This window comes from Salmo salar, chromosome 01 (genome assembly GCF_965601325.2).
Source record: "Salmo salar chromosome 01, fSalSal1, whole genome shotgun sequence".
Lineage (NCBI taxonomy): Eukaryota > Metazoa > Chordata > Actinopteri > Salmoniformes > Salmonidae > Salmo > Salmo salar.
In genome coordinates, this window is record NC_138291.1 from 48,706,759 (window position 1) to 48,722,272 (window position 15,514).

Sequence of the window (15,514 nt, forward strand, 5' to 3'; positions counted from 1 at the left end):
AGTGAGTGAGATGTTAGTAAAATTCTTGAACTAAGTGTTATCATCATTCTAGATTGCAGCCGGTAGCAACAGGAATAAGCGCTGTGTTGTGTGTGGACCCAAGAAGGACAGGAAAACACAGTACACATGCATCAAGTGCAAGAAATACATTTGCAACACACACACAGTAAAACTCTGTCCCACATGTTGTGTGTAGACCGTTGCCAAATTTGCATCCTTTAACCTCTACTGGATCAGAGTCCTGAAATCGGGACAGTTGCTGCTCAATATGTGATATTTTACTAGAATGGCGTTGTAAACAACAGCCAACTTTCTGGGACATATGTTTTCTGACCATGTAAGACATGTCTAAATGATTGTTAATCTTAACTGCAGTTTCCAATTTACAGTAGCTATTAGAGTGAAAAAATACCATGCTTGAGGATAATGCACAACAACAAAACACTTATCAAGGCAACTGGTTTGATACATTATTTACCTTCAGGAGTTGAATGTAATTACATTCAGTAATCTTGCTCTGATCCCACAGATAAAATGTAGCGTAGTTTTGTTTTGTTAAAATCCATTTTTATATCCTAACACGATCCATGTTGTTTACAGCTTTTCGCATGAATTCCGAGTCTTTCCACAAAACTAACTAATCGACTGTTATGCTAGAGCACTGTGTAACACTTCTTAATTGAAAATCGACAGGACGCAGGGACGTTTATATTACGCAATGATTTGCTTTCTTCTACAAACTTCACTAAAAACGGAAAAAGTACAACATGGCTACTAAGAGTGGATAAGCTAAATCGAAGTCCAAGTATACACATTTGGATGCGATTATTGCAGAAAATGACAGGGAGAGTGACACAGAACAAATGGATGAGGACTCTGAGTGAGCACAGTTTATATCCAGCGTGGAAGAAGGAAAATATCCACTTTTAGATCAGCAAGTAAAATACGTTTTTGCTTCTCACACGGTTCACACTATTCAACAGCCAGTGAAAAATCAGAGCAACAAATTCAAAACCACAAAAATGTCATAATTCAAAGTTCTTAAACATACGACTATTTTACACCATTTTAAAAGATACACGTCTCCTTAATGTAACCACATTGTCCGATTTCAAAAAGACTTTACGGCGAAAGCATAAAGTTAGATTATGTTAGGACAGTTCCAACACAAGAAAAACCACACAGCCATTTTCCTAGCAAGGACAGGTGTCACAAAAACCAGAAAACCAGCTAAAATTACGCACTAACCTTTGATGATCTTCATCAGATGACACTCCTAGGACATCATGTTACACAATACATGCATTTTTTGTTCGATCAAGTTGATATTTATATCCAAAAACAGCATTTTACATTGGCGCATGCTGTTCAGAAAATATTTTGCCTCCAATACTGCCAGTGAATCAGCACAACAATTTACAAAAATACTCATCATAAATGTTGATAAAATATTAAACTGTTATTCAAAGAATTATAGATGAACATCTCCTTTATGCAACCGCTGTGACAGATTTTAAAAAAACTTCACGGGGAAAGCACACTTTGCAATAATCTGAGTACTGCGTCAGAAAAAGACACCAAGCAATACAGATACCCGCCATTTTGGAGTCATCTAAAATCATAAATAGCATTAGAAATATTCACTTACCTTTGATGATCTTCATCAGAAGGCACTTCCAGGAATCCCAGGTCCACAATAAATGTTGTTTTGTTCGATAAAGTCCATAATTTATGTCCAAATACCTCCTTGTTGTTTGCGCGTTCAGTAAGCTACTCCAAGTGTAGGAAACGCGGCCAAAATGTCACGACGAAAAGTAAAAAAAAGTTATATTTACGTTCGTTCAAACATGTCAAACTTTGTATAGCATCAATCTTTAGGGCCTTTTTAACTTAGAACTTCAATAATATTCCAACCGGACGATTCCAATGTCTTGAAAAACGTTTTGGAACACAGCTACCCCTCACGTGAATGCGTGCCAATGAACTCATGTGCTTTCCTGAGTCAACAACTTCCAACTTCCTTTGTTGGCTCTCTGTTCACCATAGACACCTCAAACAACTTTTTAAAGACTGTTGACATCTAGTGGAAGCCTTAGGAAGTGCAAAATGAACCCTAAGTCACTGTGTGTTGGATAGGCAATCACTTGAAAACACTACAGCCTCAGATCCTCCACTTCCGGGTTGGATTTTTTCTCAGGTTTTTGCCTGCCATATGAGTTCTGTTATACTCACAGACATCATTCAAACAGTTTTAGAAACTTCAGAGTGTTTTCTATCCAAATCTACTAATAATATGCATATTCTAGTTCCTGGGCCCGAGTAGTTTCAACCAGTTGAAAGTGTCCGTTGGTACTTAAAGAATATGATGTCAGATCAGTTGTTGTCTGGGACATTATATCTGATGATAGGATGACATAAATTGTATCTTGGAAAGTCTCAGATTCACATGGAATTGTTGTCCAATTTAAATGTTTAAATATGAAACTATTTGTGAGAAGTTGAAATGTAATTTTAGCTTCTAAATGAGATAATTGTTTTCAGAAGTAAACTGTTCACTTGGCCACGCCCAAGTGAACAGACATTGGTTGAGAACTATGAAACACGCCCTTCTCTCCCCCAGTACAAAAGCCCATTGACGGAAGTCAACCTCAGTTCCCGATGACGTGAGGACTGGTGTCCATACGTTTAAAAGGGCTAATTTCAACTCCAACCTAACGAAATTAACATTTAGTTCCAGAAATGTTAGGACAGTTGTCCTAATGTTTAAGGGTGAATTTCAACGTGGGGATGACGATCACCACACTGGAATGGTGAATTTCGACTAGACCAGCCAGAATACAGTGCGAGCTGATTATGGCAACTTGGTATGAACTTTGAACGATTATCCACTAAAGAAGTGATACATCCCAGACGTCGAGTTATCAGCTGCAGCTGTAAACGTACGTGGCCTAGGAAAGAACAGACAATCTCCGATGAACGACAGGGTAATTTAACGTATCTGCTCTACAACACTACGACCAGAAAGATTCTTCAAAAGGACAATGACGATCTCTGCTGGGTAAACCAGTCTTCCATCTTTGACATCTATAGCTTGCATTTTACTTTTTCCGAATGGGCGATTATTAGAATGCATAAGATTCTGTATTTGTTAGCATAGGTCCGATAGAGACCAAATCCCTTAGTCTTCCCACTCTTTCATTGAAACCCAACCCCCTTTCTTTGCGTAACCAGCCGTCATATCAAGGTTAGCTCACTAGGGGCTTTTCATGACATGATTAGTAATCGATGTATGATCTATCCTGTGTGTGCGCCCCCCCCCCCCCCCCCCCCACACACACACACACACACACACACACACACACACACACACACACACCACACACACACACACACACACACACACACACCCATGTAATTCTGTGTGATTATTTGGGTATTTAGTAAGTAAATTAAGCCAATGTGTGTATTGCTGATTCAACTTATTAGCTAAGGTTTGTGGGGATAACCAAGTACTTTACAACCATCAGAATGAGACTGAATAAGATGACAATTAATAATTGACTGCTATTGATATTAAAGATCTTCAGATCTTTAAGCGAGAGGATTCGGGAAATAACCGCTCTATAAAAATAAATGCTTCCGTGGTGCCCAAGGTTATTAATGGTTTAATTGTTGCATGGTTTAATTCAATTACGTAATCAATTAAACATTAGGTAATCGTTTTGATAAAATAGCATGTCATGTAATTGAATCATAGTCAGAGACAAGACAAGTGCATGTATGTGTGTTAGGGGAAGGGGGGGTATCCATGCTACATAAGCTAGGACAAGACATTGGTTAATAAAATCCTCCCATTTCTGCACAGAGTTAGACTCAGGAGGGAACAACTGTTGAACTTCTGAGCTTCTGTGGGAGAGGTGAGCGCGTGTATTTATCTGACATCTGTTTCTATAGGGTAATGATGTTAGGGACAGTATAGGATGGAATCACAAGCTGTAATGTAAAATGAATTATAAAAAATGTAGATTTTGTACTGCAAGTCCTGGTAATAGGTAATAATCCTTCGTACGAAGTTCCTACATTATTACGCATATTATTCTACAATTGTGGGAATTAATGAAGACATACACATATACACACACACACAGTACCAGTCAAAACTTTGGACTCCCCTACTCATTCAAGGGTTTTCTTTATTTTTACTATATTGTAAAATAATAGTGAAATATGTATTATTTCAAAACTATGAAATAATACATATGGAATCATGTAGTAACCAAAACGCATTAAGAAGGAAAGAAGTTCCACAAATTAACTTTTAACAAGGCACACCAGTTAATTGAAATGCATTCCAGGTGACTACATCATGAAGCTGGTCTCAACCAAGAGTGTGCAAAGCTGTCATCAAGGCAAAGGGAGGCATCTTTGAAGAATCTAAAATATATTTCTATTGTTTTTATCACTTTTTTGGTTACTACATGATTCTCTATGTGTTATTTCATCATGTTGATGTCTTTACAATTTTTCAACCATTGTAGAAAATAGTAAAAATAAAGAAAAACCATTGAATGAGTAGGTGTGTCCAAACTTTGGACTGTTACTGTATGTATGTATGTATGTATGTATGTATGTATGTATGTATGTATGTATGTATGTATGTATGTATGTATGTATGTATGTATGTATGTATGTATGTATAGTGCCTTGCAAAATTATTCACCCCCTTGGAATTTTTTCTATTTTGTTGCATTACAACCTGTAATTTAAATGTATTTTTATTTGGATTTCATGTAATGGACATACACAAAATAGTCCAAATTTGTGAAGAGAATCTATAAAACGAAGAAAAAAAAAAAAAAAAGAAAAAAAAAAATGAAAAGTGGTGAGTGTATATGTATTCACCCCCTTTGCTATGAAGCCCCTAAATAAGATTTGGTGCAACCAATTACCTTCAGAAGTCACATAATTCATTAAATAAAGTCCACCTGTGTGCAATCTAAGTGTCACATGATCTAAGTATACATACAGTACACCTGTTCTGAAAGGCCCCAGAGTCTGCAACACCACTAAGCAAGGGGCACCACCAAGCAAGCGGCACCATGAAGACCAAGGAGCTCTCCAAACAGGTCAGGGACAAAGTTGTGGAGCAGTACAGATCAGGGTAGGGTTATATCCGAAACTTTGAACAACCCGTGGAGCAGCATTAAATCCATTATTTAAAAAAATGGAAAGAATATGGCACCCCAACAAACCTGCCAAGAAAGGGCCGCCCACCAAAACTCACAGACCAGGCAAGGGGGGCATTAATCAGAGGCAGAAAGAGACCAAAGATAACCCTGAAGGAGCTGCAAAGCGGAGTATCTGTCCATAGGACCACTTTAAGCCATACACGGCACAGATCTGGGTTTACGAAAGAGTGGCCAGAAAAAAGCCATTGCTTAAAGAAAAAAACAAGCAAAAACGTTTGGTGTTCGCAAAAAGGTATGTGGGAGACTCCCAAACATATGGAAGATGGTACTCTGGTCATATGAGACTACAATGTTGCTTTTGGGCCATCAAGGAAAATACTGTCTGGCACAAACCCAACACCTCTCATCACCACGAAAACACCATCCCCACAGTGAAGCATGGTGGTGGCAGCATCATGCTGAATAGTTACGGACGCTCAAGTTCAGGTTTTTATGTCTTATTTTTTGTTTGTTTCACAACAAAAAATAGTTGCATCTTCATGTTGTGTAAATCAAATGATACAAACCCCCCAAAAATCTATTTTAATTCCAGGTTGAAGGCAACAAAATAGGAAAAATGCCAAGGGGGGTGAATACTTTCACAAGGCACTGTACGTACCCATGTAAACTCAGCAAAAAAAGAAACATGCAATTTTCAGGTCCCTGTCTTTCAAAGATAATTCGTAAAAATCCAAATAACTTCACAGATCTTCAATGTAAACTGTTTCCCATGCTTGTTCAACGAACCATAAACAATTAATAAACATGCAACTGTGGAACGGTCGTTAAGACACTAATAGCTAACAGACGGTAGGCAATTAAGGTCACAGTTATGAAAACTTTGGACACTAAAGAGCCCTTTCTACTGACTCTGAAAAACACCAAAAGAAAGATGCGCAGGATCCCTGCTCATCTGCGTGAACACGCCTTAAGCATGCTGCAAGAAGGCATGAGGACTGCAGATGTGGCCAGGGCAATAAATTGCAATGTCCGTACTGTGAGACCCTAAGACAGTGCTACAGGGAGACACAACGGACAGCTGATCATTCTCGCAGTGGCAGATCACGTGTAACAACACCTGCACAGGATCGGAACATCCGAACATCACACCTGTGGGACAGGTACAGGATGGCAACAACAACTGCCCGAGTTACACCAGGAATGCACAATCCCTCCATCAGTGCTCAGACTGTCCGCAATAGGCTGAGAGAGACTGGACTGAGGGTTGGTAGGCCTGTTGTAAGGCAGGTCCTCACCAGACATCACTGGCAACAACGTCGCCTATGGGCACAAACCCACCGTCACTGGACCAGACAGGACTGGAAAAAAGTGCTCTTCACTGACGAGTCGCGGTTTTGTCTCACCAGGGGTGATGGTCAGATTCTCGTTTATCGTCGAAGGAATGAGCGTTACACCGAGGCCTGTACTCTGGAGCGGGATCGATTTGGAGGTGGAGGGTCCGTCATGGTCTGGGGCGGTGGTTCACAGCATCATTGGACTGAGCTTGTTGTCATTGCAGGCAATCTCAATGCTGTGCATTACAGGGAAGACATCCTCCTCCTTCATGTGGTACCCTTCCTGCAGGCTCATCATGACATGACCCTCCAGCATGTCAATGCCACCAGCCATACTGCTCGTTCTGTGCATGATTTCCTGCAAGACAGGAATGTCAGTGTTCTGCCATTACCAGCAAAGAGCCCGGATCTCAATCCCATTGAGCATGTCTGGGACCTGTTGGATCGGAGGTTGAGAGCTAGGGCCATTCCCCACAGAAATGCCTGGGAACTTGAAGGTGCCTTGGTGGAAGAGTGGGGTAACATCTCACAGCAGAACCTGGCAAATCTGGTGCAGTCCATGAGGAGGAGATGCACTGCAGTACTTAATGCAGCTGGTGGCCACACCAGCTACTGACTGTTACTTTGATTTTTACCCCCCCTTTGTTCAGGGACACATTATTCCATTTCTGTTAGTCACGTCTGTGGAACTTGTTCAGCTTATGTCTCAGTTGTTAGATCTTGTTATGTTCATACAAATATTTACATGTTAAGTTTGATGAAAATAAACGCAGTTGACAGTGAGATGACGTTTCTTTTTTTGCTGAGATCATGTATGTATATACAGTTGAAGTCGGAAGTTTACATACACCTTAGCCAAATACATTTCAACTCAGTTTTCACAATTCCTGACATTTAATCCTAGTACAAAATCCCTGTTTTAGGTCAGTTAGGATCACCACTTGATTTTAAGAAGGTGAAATGTCAAAATAATAGTAGAGAGAATTATTTATTTCAACTTTTATTTCTTTCATCACATTCCCAGTGGGTCAGAAGTTTACATACACTCAATTAGTATTTGATAGCATTGCCTTTACATTGTTTAACTTGGGTCAAACGTTTTGGGTAGCCTTCCACAAGCTTCCCACAAAAGGTTGGGTGGATTTTGGCCCATTCCTCCTGACAGAGCTGGTGTAACAGTCAGGTTTGTAGGCCTCCTTGCTCGCACACGCTTTTTCAGTTCTGCCCACAAATTTTCTACAGGATTGAGGTGAGGGCTTTGTGATGGCCACTTCAATACCTTAACTTTGTTGTCCTTAAGCCATTTTGCCACAACTTTGGAAGGATGCTTGGGGCCATTGTCCGTTTGGAAGACCCATTTGCGAGCAAGCTTTAACTTCCTGACTGATGTCTTGAGATGTTGCTTCAATATATCCACATCATTTTACTTCCTCAAGATGCCATCTATTTTGTGAAGTGCACCTATCCCTCCTGCAGCAAAGAACCCCCACAACATGATGCTGCCATCCCCCGTGCTTTACGGTTGGGATGGTGTTCTTCGGCTTCCAAGCGTCCCCCTTTTCCTCCAAACATAACAATGGTCATTATGGCCAAACAGTTCTATTTTTGTTTCATCAGACCAGAGGACATTTCTCCAAAAAGCACAATCTTTGTCCCCATGTGCAGTTGCAAACCATAGTCTGGCTTTTTTATGGCGGTTTTGGAGCCGTGGCTTCTTCCTTGCTGAGCGGCCTTTCAGGTTATGTCTATATAGGACTCGTTTTACTGTGGATATAGATACTTTTGTTCCGGTTTCCTCCAGCATCTTCACAAGGTCCTTTGCTGTTGTTCTGGGATTGATTTGCACTTTTCGCACCAAAGTACGTTCATCTCTAGAAGACAGAACACGTCTCCTTCCTGAGCGGTATGATGGCTGCGTGGTCCCATGGTGTTCATACTTGCGTACTATTGTTTGTGCAGATGAATGTGGTACCTTCAGGCATTTGGAAATTGCTCCCAAGGATGAACCAGACTTGTGGAGGTCTACAATTTTTTTTCTGAGGTCTTGGCTTATTTCTTTAGATTTTCCCATGATGTCAAGCAAAGAGGCACTGAGTTTGAAGGTAGGCCTTGAAATACATCCACAGGTACACCTCCAATTGACTCAAATGATGTCAAATCAACCTCAGAAGCTTCTAAAGCCATGACATCATTTTCTGGAATTTTCCAAGCTGTTTAAAGGTACAGTCAACTTGATGTATGTAAACTTCTGACCCAATGGAATTGTGACACAGTGAATTATAATTGAAATAGTGAATTATAAGTGAAATAATCTGTCTGTAAACAATTGTTGGAAAAATTACTTGTGTCATGCACAAGGTAGATGTCCTGACTGACTTGCCAAAACTATAGTTTGTTAACAAGAAATTCGTGGAGAGGTTGAAACACGAGTTTAAATGACCCAACCTAAGTGTATGTAAACTTCCGACTTCAACTGTACCTGGCTAAAAGAGAAGTAATATAATATTTATTGTTTACAGAAAACTCCTGCTATAGCTTTAGATTAAGTTGTGTGGAAAATGCCTTCGGAAAGTATTCAGACCCCTTGACTTTTTCCACATTTTGTTACGTTACAGCCTTATTTTAAAATGTTCCTCAGCAATTTACACACAATACCCCAAAATTACAAAAGTGAAAACAGGATTTTAGAATTGTTTGCAAATGTATAAGTATTCAGAACCTTTGCTGAGAGATTCGAAATTGAGCTCAGGTGCACCCTGTTTCCATTGGTCATCCTTAAGATGTTTCTACAACTTCATTGGAGTCCACCTGTGGCCAATTCAATTGATTGGTCATGATTTGGAAAGAGTTGACAGTGCATATCAGAGCAAAAACCAAGACATGAGGTCGAAGGAATTGACGGTAGAGATCCGAGACAGGATTGTGTCGAGGCAAGATCTGGGGAAGGGTACCAAAACATTTCTGCAACATTGAAGGTCCCCAAGAACACAGTGGCCTCCATCATTCTTAAATGGAAGAAGTTTAGAACCACCAAGACTCTTCCTAGAGCTGGCCGCTCGGCCAAACTAGGCAATCGGGGGAGAATGGCCTTGGTTAGTGAGGTGACCAAAAACCCAGTGGTCAGTCTAACAGAGCTCTAGAGTTCCTCTGTGGAGATGGGAGAACCTTCCAGAAGGACAACTCTCTGCAGCACTCCACCAATTAGGCCTTTATGGTAGAGTGGCCAGACGGAAGCAACTCCTCAGCAAAACGCACGACAGCCCGCTTGGAGAGTGCCAAAAGGCACCTAAAGACTCTGACCATGAGAAACATGACAGGTCTGATGAAACCAAGATGTAACTATTTGGCCTGAATGCCAAGCGTCACATGTGAAGGAAACCTGGCACCATCCTTACGGTGAAGCATGATGGTGGCAGCATCATGTTGTGGGGATGTTTTTCAGCAGAAAGGACTGGGAGACTAGTCAGGATCGAGGGAAAGATGAACGGAGCAAAGTACAGAGAGATCCTTGATGAAAACCTGCTCCAGAGCACTCAGGACCTCACACTGGAGCAAAGGTTCACCTTCCAACAGGACAACGGCCCTAAGCACACAACCAGGACAACACAGGAGTGGCTTCAGGAAAAGTCAGAACTACTACTTCAAGGTCTCAGAGCGAGTGACGTCACCGATTGAAACGCTATTAGCACGCACCACCGCTAACTAGCTAGCCATTTCACATCGGTTACACAAGCTTAGTCCGATGATGCTGTGACACACCGCCCCAGACCATGACGGACTCTCCACCTCCAAATCGATCCCGCTCCAGAGTACAGGCCTCGGTGTAAAGCTCATTCCTTCTACGATAAACACGAATCCAACCATCACCCCTGGTGAGACAAAACCGCGACTCGTCAGTGAAGAGCACTTTTTGCCAGTCCTTGTCTGGTCCAGCGACGGTGGGTTTGTGCCCATAGGCGACGTTGTTGCCAGTGATGTCTGGTGAGGACCTGCCTTACAACAGGCCTACAAACCCGCAGTCTGCCTCTCTCAGCCTATTGCGGACAGTCTGAGCACTGTTGGAGGGATTGTGCGTTCCTGGTGTAACTCGGCAGTTGTTGTTGCCATCCTGTACCTGTCCCGCAGGTGTTATGTTCGAATGTACCGATCCTGTGCAAGTGTTGTTACACGTGGTCTGCCACTGCGAGGACGATCAGCTGTCCGTCCCGTCTCCCTGTAGCGCTGTCTTACAGTACGGACATTGCATTTTATTGCCCTGGCCACATCTGCAGTCCTTATGCCTCCTTGCAGCATGCCTAAGGCATGTTCACGCAGATGCGCAGGGACCCTGCGCATCTTTCTTTTGGTGTTTTTCAGAGTCAGTAGAAAGGGCTCTTTAGTGTCCTAAGTTTTCATAACTGTGACCTTAAAACCTGTTATGGCTAGGGGGCAGTATTTTCACGGCCGGATAAAAAAAGTACCCGATTTAATCTGATTATTACTCCTGCCCAGAAACTAGAATTTGCATATAATTATTGGCTTTGGATAGAAAATACCCTAAAGTTTCTAAAACTGTTTGAATGGTGTCTGTGAGTATAACAGAACTCATATGGCAGGCAAAAACCTGAGAAGATTCCATACAGGAAGTGACCTGTCTGACAAGTTCTTGTTCATCTTGGCTCTTTTTATTGAAGACTGAGGATCTTTGCTGTAACGTGACACTTCCTACGGCTCCCATAGGCTCTCAGAACCCGGGAAAAAGCTGAATGATATCGAGGCAGTCTCTGGCTGAAACACATTATCGCCTTTGGTGAGTGGCCGATCAGAGGACAATGGGCTTAGGTGCGTGCACGAGTCGACCCCATGCTTTATTTTCTTTCGTCTTTTTACCTAAACGCAGATTCCCGGTCGGAATATTATCGCTTTTTTACGAGAAAAATGGCATAAAATTTTGTCACGAAATGCGTCGTGCTCGTCACCCTTCTTTACCATTCGGATAGTGTCTTGAACGCACGAACAAAACGCCGCTATTTGGATATAACAATGGATTATTTGGGACCAAACAAACATTTGTTATTGAAGTAGAAGTCCTGGGAGTGCATTCTGACGAAGAACAGAAATGGTAATAACATTTTTCTTATAGTAAATCTGACTTTGATGAGGGCTAAACTTGCTGGGTGTCTAAATAGCTAGCCCTGTGATGCCGGGCTATCTACTGAGAATATTGCAAAATGTGCTTTCACCGAAAAGCTATTTTAAAATCGGACATATCGAGTGCATAGAGGAGTTCTGTATCTATAATTCTTAAAATAATTGTTATGTTTTTTGTGAACGTTTATCGTGAGTAATTTAGTAAATTCACAGGAAGTTTGCGGGGGTATGCTAGTTCTGAACGTCACATGCTAATGTAAAAAGCTGTTTTTTGATATAAATATGAACTTGATTGAACAAAACATGCATGTATTGTATAACATAATGTCCTAGGGGTGTCATCTGATGAAGATCATCAAAGGTTAGTGCTGCATTTAGCTGTGGTTTGGATTTATGTGACATTATATGCTAGCTTGAAAAATGGGTGTCTGATTATTTCTGGCTGGGTACTCTGCTGACATAATCTAATGTTTTGCTTTCGTTGTAAAGCCTTTTTGAAATCGGACAGTGTGGTTAGATAAAGGAGAGTCTTGTCTTTAAAATGGTGTAAAATAGTCATATGTTTGAAAAATTGAAGTTTTTGTATTTTTGAGGAATTTGTAATTCCCGCCACGCCCATCATTGGCTATTGGAGCAGGTGTTCCGCTAGCGGAACGTCTAGATGTAAGAGGTTAACAACCATTCCACAGGTGCATGTTCATTAATTGTTTATGGTTTAAACCCTTTACAATAAAGATCTGTGAAGTTATTTGGATTTTTACTAATTATCTTTGAAAGACAGGGTCCTGAAAAAGGGACGTTTCTTTTTTTCCTGAGTTTACATAGACTTGAAATCACTGGCCACTTTAATCAATGGAACACTAGTCACTTTAATCATGTGTACATATTTTTCATTACTCATCTCATTTGTATATACTGTATTCTATTGTATCTTAGTCTAGACTGCTCTGACATTGCTTGTCCATGTATTTATATATTCTTAATTCCATTCCTTTACTTAGATTTATGTGTATTGTTGAGAAATTGATAGATATTACTGCACTGTTGGAGCTAGAAACACAAGCATTTCACTACACCCGCAATAACATCTGCTAAACACGTGTGTGTGACTAACAGAATTTGATTTGATGTGTGCCTCAATAGTCTTAAATGGTACCCTTTGATCTTATCCTCCTCTTAATCTATAATGACAAAACTGGACAGGTGAAAGCTAACACATATCCACCATATTTCTTTCACCGATCCTATTCTTTAAAATTAGTGTAGATGAAACGGAGGATATAACTGAGAAGCCACTTCAAACTATTGAAATGCACCCAATAGTTTTATATCGAAGTATCACAGACAGACATTGAGCAGAAGAACTCACCCAGTCTTGAGGTCCGTGATGCGAAGGCAGTTCGTGGACTCAAGGCCCACTCGACCATTCCGCACCACACTGCACAGCAATGGGCGCAGCACAGGGGAGATGCTGTTCAGTGCACGCTCCGGGGACATGTTGTTCATCTTTCACACCCAGGTTCTCTGGAAACAGCCAAAGAAAGTCAGCAAAAGGGCATGACATCATTAGACCAGTAACGTTAGACCCACTATTCTATTCACAATGCATTGATAGCTACAAGACAGATATTACTGAGAAAATGCTCTTGACTTGTAACAGTTTGACATTTGGCTAGCTAGCCTATTATTTCTGCAAGCTGTATATTGATTCATGAGTTAACATTACTGAGTTGTTGACAGACAGACATTTCCAACACTAGCAATATGCGAAACATAGCTAGCAACTAGAAGAGCATATTTATGCTGGCTCTGGTCAAACGAATGACACCGTTAATATGTTCACTAAGGTTAGTTAAACTTTAATTTGGTGTTGTCGGAAGTAGCTAACTTATTGTTTCCATAAGCAGTAGTACATGTTTTTTCTTAAATAATTAGCTAGCAAGCTTGCTACATTAATGACTGACTAGCTCAAAACGGGGGGGACTACATTTGTCTTACTGTCTTAGAAATCCGAAAATGTTCACGTTGAAATTCAATGTTTACAGCAAATATTTCATGTTTTTGGGGTCCTTTTCGGACCTCAAAGTGCATAGCTGGTCTTGCTTTTGCCGGTCTACAAAAGGTTTACTTCCATCATGCAAATATTCTCCTTGTTTGTTGTGTTTTAATAATTCTAGAGAATAGAGATGCTATTGAGTTATTTTTATTCAAAACAAATAAGCCATTATACGTCTTTTTAAATATGTAGCCAGGCAGTTAGCTACTGTGCTAGCAATGCACTTTTTAAATTTTTTATTAACAAATAAAAGAGGAATAGTCACATGCAAACATACAAACTATTTACATTGCCAGGAATCCTAAACAAACAAATCATATTCATTAATAATACAACAAGTTTTAACTGCTTTTTGGTTTTTCATTTTAGTTAAAGTAGTGCCATATTGTTTAAATTCATTTATAAAGTGAAAGAAGTTAGGTTTTGAATTAGGCCATTTGCATTTGTAAATATGGAATGTACCTAATATTATTAGCAGTTGAATTAAATATACTACATCTTTATCAATGTCAGAATTTCTGAAATAAATCATTATATCAAAACCATTAAATAGTACAACCGGTCCTTTTTTTTTTGTAACAAAATTCTGTATGTCAATCCCAAAAATCCTACTATAAATACAGGCAAATAACAAATGCAAAATGGTCTCCTTCTCCATTCCACAGAAATCACATTTATTGTCAATATTCAGCTTGAATCTCTCCAAAACATGTAACATTTTAAATGAAACTTCCTTTACCTTATTACTGATACAATATTTGTTAGCAATTTTCCATGGTTTCCCACATTGTATATCACCATAGATATTTGACCAAAAGAATCTTGCTGAGGGAATTGTAGTATCACAAACAATATTCCTAATCTGTTTATTACTACATTTATCTTTGATGTTAATATTGCCAATGAATATATTTTCATGTAAATCTATTTTACTTACGTCAACCACAGAGGAATTTAAAAGAGATACAACCCCCCTTGGAATCGCATCAAAAACAATTGCATACTCTTTCGGGGTTATTTGAATTTTAAACTTATCAAACAATTCCCAAATGTTTTACCTTTATTTAACTAGGCAAGTCAGTTAAGAACAAATTCTTATTTTCAATGACAGCCTACGAACAGTGGGTTAACAGACTGCCTTGTTCAGGGGCAGAACGACAGATTTTTACCTTGTCAGCTCGGGGATTTGATCTTGCAACCTTCTGGTTACTAGTCCAACGCTCTAACCACTAGTGTGGTTAGATATCCGTCCTCATTCAGTAACTGACCAACCAAAATCATTTTATTCTCAAACCAGATACTAAAAAAATGTACTTATTTTTAAACTGTATATCTTTGTTGTTCCATAGAAAGTGTCTGTGAGGGGAAAAATTGTGTTTATATGCTAACATCAAGCTAAAATTGCTTGCTTATGGAATTTGGCCAATTTTACTGGGATTTTATCAACATCAAAATTACATCGAAGCAAAAATTCTCAACCACCAACAGAGTCAAATAAATACTTAGGGAAGACATTCCAAATACTGTTCTGGTTCTTAATATACTTCAGAATCCAATTTATTTTTAAAGTATTATTTAGAGTATTGAAATCTAAAACCTCAAGACCTCCTTGTTCTTCACCCACGGTATTAGTAGCTCCAGCCCGGAGCACAGACAGAACAATGAGACCGGAGTATCGACGAGTGCATGTGTATGGAAAGCGAGTCAGCTTATTGGGCAGATCTGTTGCCACTCAAGACAGTTTTGTGTGGCTGATTGGGCTGCATGACTAGACGATTAGCAGTGCACCGGTGTTGTATTGACAT

General features: G+C 40.0%; 1 pseudogene across 1 annotated transcript in view; it reads right to left on the minus strand.

Annotated features, from left to right (window-relative positions):
* The window catches only part of LOC106602899 (BRISC and BRCA1-A complex member 2-like), a 187,575-nt pseudogene extending 173,845 nt beyond the window's left edge, over positions 1-13,730 (minus strand). Inside the window, exons 1-2 of the transcript XR_014392250.1 lie at positions 13,652-13,730; positions 13,023-13,177 (exon numbers count right to left, since the gene is read on the minus strand). The product of XR_014392250.1 is annotated as a BRISC and BRCA1-A complex member 2-like (transcript). The remainder of the gene's footprint in view (positions 1-13,022; positions 13,178-13,651) is intronic.
* Between the last annotated feature and the right edge of the window lie 1,784 nt (positions 13,731-15,514).